We start from the raw sequence: 10,931 nt of genomic DNA, 5'->3' as shown, positions 1-10,931 counted from the left end.
GCTGGGAGCCACTTGTAGCTTCTAGAGGCAGCCCTCACCTCTGCCCTTCCATCTTCAAATGGCAGCGCCCATCTTTATGGGTGGAGTGCTTCTCATTCTTTAAATCCTTCTGATTTTCTCCTCTGCTCCCTGGTAGAGAAAACTCTGTTTTTCAAGGACTTGTGTGATTAGACTAGCACAATCTGGATCATCTCCCCTTTGTCATATAACAGAACATAATCACAGGAATGATATCAGGAGGTGAGCATCTTGGAACCATCCTGAAATTATGCTTACTAGCCTCCCTATCACCTTTCACTTGAATCCCTGAGTGTTACAGGTTCTCACCCTCACGCCTTTGCATTCCTATTGCATATAAATTAAGGAAGTGGGCTGGTGTATTTGCCAGGAAGTGGAAGAAACTGAAGAACACATGTCTCCCCTAGGCAGTAGCCCAATGTTAGGTTTTCAATAAAAGTCTGGAAATCTGGATTTGGAGAGAAAAGTATCTATTTCAACTATATCAGTATTTTTTTAATCTATGCGGATCAAAACAAACATTTGTGATGCCTACATCTTACCATGGTTTATCATTTTATAATCTCCACACTAGACTCTGCACTGAATTTTAGTTCTTCTCGAATCAGAGAAGTGTATCTCTGATTTTTAGTTCTTCTCGAATCAGAGATGTGTATCTCCAACATCTAAGATTTCTGTCACACATTAATGGGTATTCAGTGAATAAATGGTAACATTCATCTTTTAGTTAAAATAGGTAATGGTATATGTCACCTGCTTCTTTCACAGGAATGTATTGAGAGTTAGATATTTTTTATCTCCTTATTAATAGTCACTGCATCTGGTTTATGATCACAAGAGAGGGTGTATTTTAATAAATGAGGACTAAGGAGTGCCTTAGAAGCAAGTGAAAGTGTGAAAGTTGCTCAGTCCTGTCCGACTCTTTGCGATCCCATGGACTTAGTCCATGGATTTCTCCAGGCCAGAATACTGGGGTGGGTAGCCTTTCCCTTCTCCAGGGGACCCAGGTCTCCCACATTGCAGGTAGATTTTTACCAGCTGAGCCACAAATGAGGAATAAGGAGTGCCTTTGCTTCTAAGGCACTCCTAATATATAAAGAAAATGTTTCTACCATTGAAACTGGGATTGCTCAAGAAAACAAATTAGGCTTTTGACAACATTTATAATTCCCATTATTTAAAGATTAACCAAAAGCGTTCAGTGGATGAAGCCCTACTTTAAATGCCCGCAACCCCTTGAGCTATTTTATTGGATACTTTACAAATGGACCTTGTACTCTACCTAACCCCCATGGTTTTGAATACATTATCAATCCCTGATAAACCACAGATTTCTCACATGGCTCTTTAACAGTATAATAAATTTTACCTAATATTACATTGCACCCACTTTGATGTCTCATCCAAAATTTAAACGTGACTTGCTTTCAAAAATGAAAAGTGGAAAAGTGTTAGTCTCTCACAGTCATGTCTGACTCTTTGCAATCCCATGAACTGTAGCTTGCCAGGTTCCTCTGTCGTGGCAAGAATTCTTGTCCAGGCAAGAATTCTGGAGTGGGCTGCCATTTCCTTCTCCAGGTGATCTTCCTAACCCAGAGACTGAACCTGGGTTTTCTGTATTGCAGACAGACTCTTTACCATCTGAGCCACCAGGGAAGCCCTTTCAAAAAATAAGATGGCCCAAATGATTAAGTGGGTGCTAGGTGGGGAAGGATTAAGAGCATGAATGATGGCTTTACTGAATTACCCCAGTCAATGACAGAGATGAATGATCCATTAACAAAAAACCCAGGCAATAAACTGTGAACTCCTGGGACAAATATCATGCTTCATTTCCTTGGACCCTCAGAATCTATTTGTTTCCATAGCAAAGAAAATACATCATTGAGCTCAGAAGCAACCAGCATGGAACAGCAGGAGAACTGCCAGTGTTATCGCTACTGTCCAAAGATTAATGGCATCCACTGGATTAGTCTGAAGATAAATGTGCAGCTAGAATGTTGTTCACAGTGTCACTTACTGTCAAAATGAAAGAATATTGTCTTAGGACTTCCCTAGTGGTACAGCGGCTAGAAATCCACTGGCCATTGCCTGAGACATAAGTTCAATCCCTGGTCCAGGAAGATTCCATATGCCACAGGGCAACTACTGCCATGCCCCACAACCTCTGAGCCCACATCTGCAACTAGTGAAGCCGATGCACCAAAGCCTCTGCTCCTTAACAAAGATCACCGCAGCTAGAAGCCCACACACCACAGCAAAGAGCAGCCCTCACTCTTGGCAACTGGAGAAAGCCCGTGCACAGCAACAAAGACCCAGGGCAACCGAAAGGTAATTGATTGATCAATACTTAATTAACTAAAAAAAGGATACTATGATAAACAAAGAATGTGAGCTTAGATTAAAGATTTAAAAACAAAGGATCATTCTGGCTTCATCAATAGAATATATGGCTTCACAGATATTGTCTCCCAGCAGATAAATAAAAATGTCATTATCCTCTCTTTCATACTCAAACAGTAAATTCCAAAGGGGCAGGACACTGGATTCAGATAAATCATTAGCCATTTTCAATCAGCAAGGCTGACTTTTTTCATTTGAAGTTTTACGAGCTTTATGCTAAGAATGATTTTTATAAACTGGAAAGAAACCTGGCATTCTTAAAAACTGTGAAGAAAGTTAATTTACACTTTGAGGTAAAATGTTCTGATTTTTATTTTATGATTACCTGCATAAAACTAAATTTAGTGATCTAACCAGTAGTGTCTGGTGTCTTGTATTAGTTGAATTGGTACTGAGTTCTCAGAAAAATAAATAACATGAAATTATGTGTTTTAAGGGAAATAAAGCTCATACTATAAAAGACAGCTGCTTTTCAAATAACAGCAACTGGAATTTTAATATAACTTATGAGAATTTTGTTTTCTTCCTTTTGGGGGGTATGTTTTAAGTCAAATATAGTAACTCGAATCTACAGTTTGGCTTTCTCCCCTCCAGGCGTTCTTATGTTCAATTGCCACTATTTTTAGCTTTCGGCAGTTGTTCCAAGAACATATCTTTTCTCAGAAAGCAATATTTTCTCTACTTTCAAAGAGAAAATTTAGGAAAAGTTCAGAAAATGCAGCTGCCCTAAAAATGTACTTGGCCTGCTTCTTCTCAGAACTGAAAAACAGTTGGGTCTCTTCAGTTCAGCCTCTCTAAAGAATAAAGGCAATAGCAGCATTTATGGTTGTAACTAACTTGACCAACGGTAACCTATCAAACTTTAGACTCAGTACCATCCAAGCACTTATGTTCCCTGCTGTTAACTAACCTACCTTATTGTCACTTGTTCTGACCAGTCAAGACTGGTCTTGATAGTTTACAAAATATTAGCCTGAGAGGCTCCATTGCTCTTTTCAGCTTTCTGTTTAAGAAAATTGGGAGCAAAAAAAAAAAAAAAGAAAGAAAATTGGGAGCTTGGCAGTAGAATAATTTCTGACCAGCATGTGATAATCAGGCAGGGTACGCAATAATTGCATTTGTGTCTTACTGTAGGGATCTGATGGCTTCCCAGTGGTGCTAGTGGTAAAGAACCCACATGCCAATGCAGGAGACATAGAGATGCTGGTTTGATCCCTGGATTGGGAAGATCCCTTGGAAGAAGGCTTGGCTACTCCCTCCAGTATTCTTGTGTGGAGAATCCCGTGGATAGAGGAGACTGGTGAGTTTCAGTCCACGGGGTCACAGAGTTGGACATGATGGAAGCAACTTAGCAGCCACATAAGAATGTGACCTAATGATATATTGTAGGGATGTGATATAACAACATATTGTAGAGAGGTGATATAATGTAATATGTGCTATGAATTACAAATCAACAGGAACAAGTGATACTGGTATAAACATACCTAGAAAAATATGACATCAGGAGTCAAGAATAATTCACAGGAAAGAAAACGATTAAAAATGAAAACTAGTAGAGGAGTTGTTTGGATAATTCATAGTGAAACAATACATTTCTGGTCTGTTCTCTTCCACTTATAGAAGATGTTGGAGAGTGGGGAGGCTGACATTTTAAAGCCTCTGCTGTATGATGAGGTCTTTAGTTAGTTCTTTGGTCATTGCTGTATATGAATGAGTCTTTTGGAGATAAGATGAGGCTCAGAGGTGAGTAGATTGTGAAGGGTTAACTTGAAAGACACTATTAAAAGATGCTGGGTCAGGAAAGTGCAGAGTAGAATGAGGTGAGGGGGGCCTTAAGAAAGGGGTGTGTGTGTGTGTGTGTCTATGTGTGCGTGTGTGTGCGTGTGTGTGTGCATGTGTGCATGCATCTGCATGTGTGTGTGCGTCTGTGTGCATGCATGTGTGCATCTGTGTGCGTGTGTGCGTGTGTGTGTGCGTGCTCTCAGTCATGTCTGTCTCTTGATATGCTTAGTCAATCAGTCATGTCCAACTCTGAGATTCTTTGGACTATAGCCCACCAAGCTTCTCAGTCCATGGAATTTTCAGGCAAGAATACAGGAGTGGGTTTCCATTTCCTTCTCCAAGGGATCTTCCCAATTCAGAGTTAAAGCTGGTGTCTCTTGCATCTCTTGCATTGCCACCACCTGGGAACCAAGAAAGGGATGGATCTGAGTCACGTGACTAGAGAGGTAAGGGCAACCGGAAGACTTAAGAACAAGGATAGGCAATAATTAATTTTCAGTTATTTATGGCATTCCACAGCCATTAAAAAAAAAAGTCACTGCATCGTACCCAAACTTGGGTACAATCTGAAATAAACACAGTGCCACCAGTCTAGTGGACACAATCATTTTCAAGACTTAACTCAAATGTCATCTGTGCTTTGTGACTTTACCTAATCCACTCGTCTCCCAAGAAGTTCATCAGAGAAAAGTAAACTTTCCTCTTTTCTTCAATTTTGATTAAAATACAGTTGATCTACAATGTTGTGTTAGCTTCAGGTATACAACAAAGTGATTCAGTTTTGTGTGTGTGTGTGTGTGTGTGTGTGTGTGTGTATATTCTTTCTTAGATTTTTTTTCCATTATAGGTTATTCCAAGATATTAAGTAGAGTTCCTTGTGCTATACAGTTAGTCCTTGTAATCTATTTTATATATGGTAGTCTTTACATTTTAGTCCCAAACTCCTAATTTATCCGTCCCCCATTCCCCTTTTGTTAACCGTAAGTTTCTTGTCTATGTTTGTGAGTCTATTTCTGTTTTGAAAATAAGATCATTTGTATCATTTTTTTTAGATTCCACATTTAAGCAATGTCATATGATAAAAGCAAGTATCATATCATATGATTTACTTTCAGTTTAGTTCAGTTCAGTCACTCAGTTGTGTCTGACTCTGCGACCCCATGGACTGCAGCACTTCAGGCTTCCCTGTCCATCACCAACACCCAGAGCTTGCTCAAACACATGTCCATTGAGTCGGTGATGCCATCCAACCATCTCATCCTCTGTTGTCCCCTTCTCCTCCCTTCTCCTCTCTTCAATCTTTCCCAGCAACAGGGTCTTTTCAAATGAGTCAGTTCTTCGCATCAGGTGGCCAAAATATTGGAGCTTCAGCTTTAACATCAGTCCTTCCAATGAATATTCAGGACTGATTCCTTTAGATTGACTGGTTGGATCTCCCTGCAGTCCAAGGGACTCTCAGGAGTCTTCTCCAACACCACAGTTCACAAACATCCATTCTTCGGCACTCAGCTTTCTTTATAGTCCAACTCTCACAGCCGTACATGACTACTGGAAAAAAACCATAGCTTTGACCAGATGGACCTTTGCTGGCAAAGTAATGTCTCTGCTTTTTAGTATGCTGTCTAGGTTGGTCATAACTTTTCTTCCAAGGAGTAAGCATCTTTAATTTCATGGTTGCAGTCACCATCTGCAGTGATTTTGGAGCCCAAAAAGATAAAGTCTATCACTGGTTCCATTGCTTCCCCATCTGTTTGCCATGAATTGATGGGACCAGATGCCATGATCTTAGTTTTCTGAGTGTTGAGTAAAGCCAACTTTTTCACTCTCCTCTTTTACTATCATCAAGAGGCTCTTTAGTTCTTCTTTGCTTTCTGCCATAAGGGTGATGTCATCTGCATATATGAGATTATTGATAATTCTCCTGGCAATCTTGATTCCAGCTTGAGCTTTGCCCAGTCAAGAATTTCTCATGATGTACTCTGCAAATAAGCTAAATAAGCTATTTAGTATGATAATCTCTAGGTTCACCTATGTTGCTGCAAGTAGCATTATTTCACTCTTTTTATGACTGAGTAATGTTCCATTGTATATATTACCATCTTCCTTATCCATTCCTCTAATGTCTAGAGACACTTAGGTTGCCTCCATGTTTTGACTATTTTAAATAGTGCTGCTGTGAACATTAGGGTGCATGTATCTTTTTTAATTAAAGTTTTCTCTGAAAAGTAACCTTTTCTTGCTCTGTGTTGCCACAGTACCTCATCTATAACTTCTAGAAATGACCTACTGAATTATCTAGTATTGCTTTGAAAATCTGTCTCATCCATAATACCATGAATGATTTTAAGTCAAGGACATTTTTTAGCCATTTGTAACCCTGTAATCCTAGCACTATGCCTGGCTTGCACACAATAACCAATACATCTTGGTTGAAAGAAATCAGTCAAGGCAATCTTCCAAAAGTGAACTTCCTAAAAAGAATGGAAAGGTAAAAATTAAAAGCCTCAAAAACCACTTATTGATCAAATATATAAATTTGATAAATATATAGATAAATAAAGAAACCAGAACTAATTGTATTGTTGTTTAGTTGATCAATCATGTCTGACTCTTTGCGACCCCTTGAACTGCAGCACTCCAGGCTTCCCTGTCCTTCACCGTCTCCTGGACCTTGCTCAAACTCATGTCCGTTGAGTCAGTGATGCCAACCAGCCATCTTGTTCTCTGTTGTCCCCTCCTTCTCCTGCCTTCAATCTTTCCCAGGCCCTTTTCTCAGAGACTTTTCTAATGATTCAGCTCTTCACATCATGTGGCCAAACTATTGGAGCTTCAGCTTCAGCATTAGTCCTTCCAACGAGTATTCAGGATTGATTTCCTTTAGGATTTGACTGACTGGATCTCCTTGCAGTCCAAGGGACTCTCAAAAGTCTTCTCCAAAAAAAAAAGAAAAGTCTTCTCCGGCACCACAATTCAAAAGCATCAATTCTTCAGCACTCAGCCTTGTTTATGGTCCAACTCTCACATCTATAATGACTACTGGAAAAAACATAGCTTTGACTATACAGACCTTTGTCAGCAAAGTAATGTCTCTGCTTTTTAATATGTTGTCTAGGTTGGTCATAGCTTTTCTTCCAAGGAGCCAGTGTCTTTTAATTTCATGGCTGCAGTCACCATCTGCAGTGATTTTGGAGCCCAGAAAAATAGAGTCTGACACTGTTTCCATTGTTTCCCATCTATTCACCATGAAATGATGGGACTGGATGCCATGATGTTCGTTTTTTGAATGGTGAGTTGTATTAGAATATCAGTTAGTGTCCAACAGCTCAGTGGGCAAGCAATTCACCTCCTGCCAATGCAGGAGACACAGGAGATGCAGGTTCAATCCCTAAGTCAGGAAGATCCCCTGGAGAATGGAAAAGCTACCTACTCCTATATTTTTACCTGGAGAATCCCATGGACAGAGGAGCCTGGCGGACTACAGCCCCATAGGGTAACAAAGAGTCAGACATAACTTAGCAACTAAACACATCAATCAGTGTGAACTTTCAATGTTTTGCAGGTCATGGTCTAGGACACATGTCACTTTGTACATGAGTCAATTATGGCATTTATAAGGTTGTTTTGCTACTAGTTGTTTCCAAATTTTTCATCATACTGTAAACCCTCTTGATACCAGGACTGTTTTATATATAATGCTATGCTTAGCAGCTCAGTTGTGTCCAACTCTTTGTGACTCTATAAACTGGAGCCCGCCAGGCTCCTGTGTCATGGGGATTCTCCAGGCAAGAATACTAGAGTAGGTTCCCATGCCCTCCTCCAGGGGATCTTCCCGACCCAGGGACTGAACTCAGGTCTCCTGAATTGCATGCAGATTCTTTACCATCTGAGCCACGGGGGAAGCCCTGTATACACTCCCAGCCGTTGCACAGCTGGAGCATATAGTAAGGGCCTAGAAAAGGTTTGAGAAAGGAAGAAGGAAAAGGAAGGAAGAAAATGGAAAAGTTTAAAACAGTGGGAAACCGGGGTAAAATTTTAAAACTCTGGTATAAAAATATTACAAAAGAATTTTTTGCCAGGTTGAGGCTCTCTAGGCCAAATAAGGCTCTCCGACACGTCAGAGTTTCCAAGTTGACAGTGATTGAGCCAAAAGAAAATCTGATTCTTCCCCATCTTCTCTTTGTTCCTCAGGTGCCACATGCATATCATGCATATCTGACTAACGTCAAAACAGAAACCTGGACTCCTTGTACAAAGATGTGCTGGCGAGCCATCTGGTGACCTTTAAGAATCAGTCATTGCAAATGGGCATGGGAACAAGAGGAAATGATCTTCATCTGGGCTGCTTCTCTTCTGCACACGCCGGCTGGCGAAGAGGCAGGTGTACAGTTACAAGGAGCACAACTTTTGTTTTCCAACTGCCTGCCCAAGCCTTCCAGTATTTTCCACAGCTTTACTGAAAAAAAAAAAAAAAAATACAAGTGTAACAGGATGTGAAAACTCCCCCCACATCCTGAGACCATTCCCCTCCATGCACCTCAGCCCCCGGCCTCTTCTTAATCAGCCAGTGTGATCTGCGTCAATTGTGTTAACAGCCCAACACCCAGAGCAAATATTGGCCTTTCTTCTTCCTGTGTCCCCAAGTTTTCTCTTTATCCACATGCACCTGGCAATTCCCCAAAATCAGGAAGTATTGCCTCGGTTATATTTGCTAGCTCAGTGTAGATAAACACAGCTCATCAGTAGCTACTAGCCTTCTTCCCGCAACCCTTTTCTTTCCCAGAGTAGGGTCCAACTGCCTACTTGAAGCTACTATCTGTATAGTGGGATGGCAGGCTCATATCTTCCCAGACTTTTCAAAATAGAGAGAAAATATGGTCTGTAAAATAATAGTACTCTTTTGACACTTCTCAAATTTTCTGCTTATACTTTGCTTGCTACTCACTAGTTAATGGGAATTGACAGTTCCTGTTATTCTTCTAATGAAGACACAAGTGCGTGCAGGAAATGTGTTTCGTTTATTTCTTTGTTTCTCTGTTGCTTGTTTTTGAAGCAGAAGGAGGAGGTGAGGAAATGAATTTGCTTTGTTTTTTAGAATACACTCTTTTAGAGTTAAAAAAAAACTATAGTATATTAGTTTTCAAAAATCATATTGAATCAGTCAGAAATTTGGATATAGTTTACTTTTTCCTACAAGATAAATTTCTAGTTTTAAGTAAAGGAGGTCAGTCAGAAATGAAGGTAAGCTACTTCTGCTTCTGCTAACATTCAAGAAGCAATGTTACATTAGAGATAATTCGACTTCAGATATGTCTTTATCAGCAGCTGATTATAAGTAATTACATAATGTTCAGAAGTGAATCTAATATTTAGTACAGCTGATTAAAAATATTTTTCCATTTTGAATAAATCTGTGAATTCTAGTACATATAATAGTAACTGTATATCTGGCTGCAGGTAAAATGTGAGGATGTAAATGCTTGTGAATAACATTCATATAATATCACCAGTTAAAAAACTTTATTTGGATTGCCTTCCCTTTTTCAGATATCATATGGGAATACACTTCTAAATCTCTTCATCTTTGTCCTCCTCTGTTCATATTTCTTCTTAGAAATTTTCTATGAATGTGTCTTTGGAGCTATAAGAGTGCACTCCTACGATCTCAAATTTTACCTAAGCAAAAGGAAAGGCTTCTTTTCAACAAACTGGTATAAAACTAGGTATGCCACACAGCACAGCTAGCATCACTCCACGTGACCCAACATGCATAGGAGACATCATCAGTTAATGGGCTCCTCTCTGCTGGAGAGTACAGATCTGACTCAATCCTGCCGAATAAGGAACTCAGACAGCTAAGAAAGCCTATCTCTTGGACTGGTAATAGAGCTGGAGAAAGTCAATTAGATTCTCTAAATTCCTTCTCAATGCCTTATACCAGCATATTTTGTTATATGCCACTTAACAGATACTCCATTTTTTACAAACTTTAAGTCTGAAAGTCTATTCAGCACCATTTTCCCAACAGCATCATTTTTAAATTAAAATCTACACACTGTGTTTTCAAACATAATACTGTCACACATTTAAAAGACTATATCATACTGTCAACACAACTTTTATATGCACTGGGGAGCCAAAAACTTGATGTGATTCCTATCATATTTAAAATGGATAACCAAAACAGACCTACTGTATACAACAGGGAACTCTGCTCAATATTCTTTAATAGCCTAAATGGGAAAAAATAGATACTTGTATATGTATAAATCTAACAAAACATTGTTAATCAACTATACTCCAATATAAAATAAAAATTAAAAAATTAAATACAGTAAAAATATAAATAAACCCCCAAAACCTTGATGTGACTCACTTTATTATAACACCTGCTTTATTGCCGTGATCTGGATCCAAGGCCATCATATCTCCAAGGCCTGCCTGTCACTGTGGTTTCTTACCTACTGTGATCATTCTGAGGGTTCCTCATGGCCAAGTTGAGAAACTTGGTCATATTATAATTGTTCTTTGCTGTTGTTGTTTAGTCGCTAAGTCGTGTCTGATTCTTTCTGTGACCCCGTGGATGGTAGCCTGTCAGGATCCTCTGCCCCTGGGATTTCTCAGGCAAGAATACTGGAGTAGGTTGCCATTTTCTCCTCCAGGGGATCTTCCCCACCCAGGGATCAAGCCTGTGTTTTCTCTGTCTCCTGCATTGACAGGCAGACTCT

At 39.6% G+C, this 10,931-nt stretch overlaps 1 long non-coding RNA gene across 1 annotated transcript; it reads left to right on the top strand.

The window, feature by feature from the left end:
* The first annotated feature begins 1,798 nt into the window (after positions 1–1,798).
* Positions 1,799–10,548, top strand: LOC139032965 (uncharacterized). The gene is made up of 3 exons (XR_011485581.1): positions 1,799–2,349; positions 3,556–3,721; positions 8,395–10,548. It is a non-coding gene; the product is annotated as an uncharacterized lncRNA (long non-coding RNA).
* The last annotated feature ends 383 nt before the right edge of the window (positions 10,549–10,931 follow it).

The sequence above is a fragment of the Odocoileus virginianus genome, chromosome 34 (assembly GCF_023699985.2).
Source record: "Odocoileus virginianus isolate 20LAN1187 ecotype Illinois chromosome 34, Ovbor_1.2, whole genome shotgun sequence".
Taxonomy (NCBI): Eukaryota; Metazoa; Chordata; class Mammalia; order Artiodactyla; family Cervidae; genus Odocoileus; species Odocoileus virginianus.
This window is presented reverse-complemented; position numbering and strand designations above follow the sequence as displayed.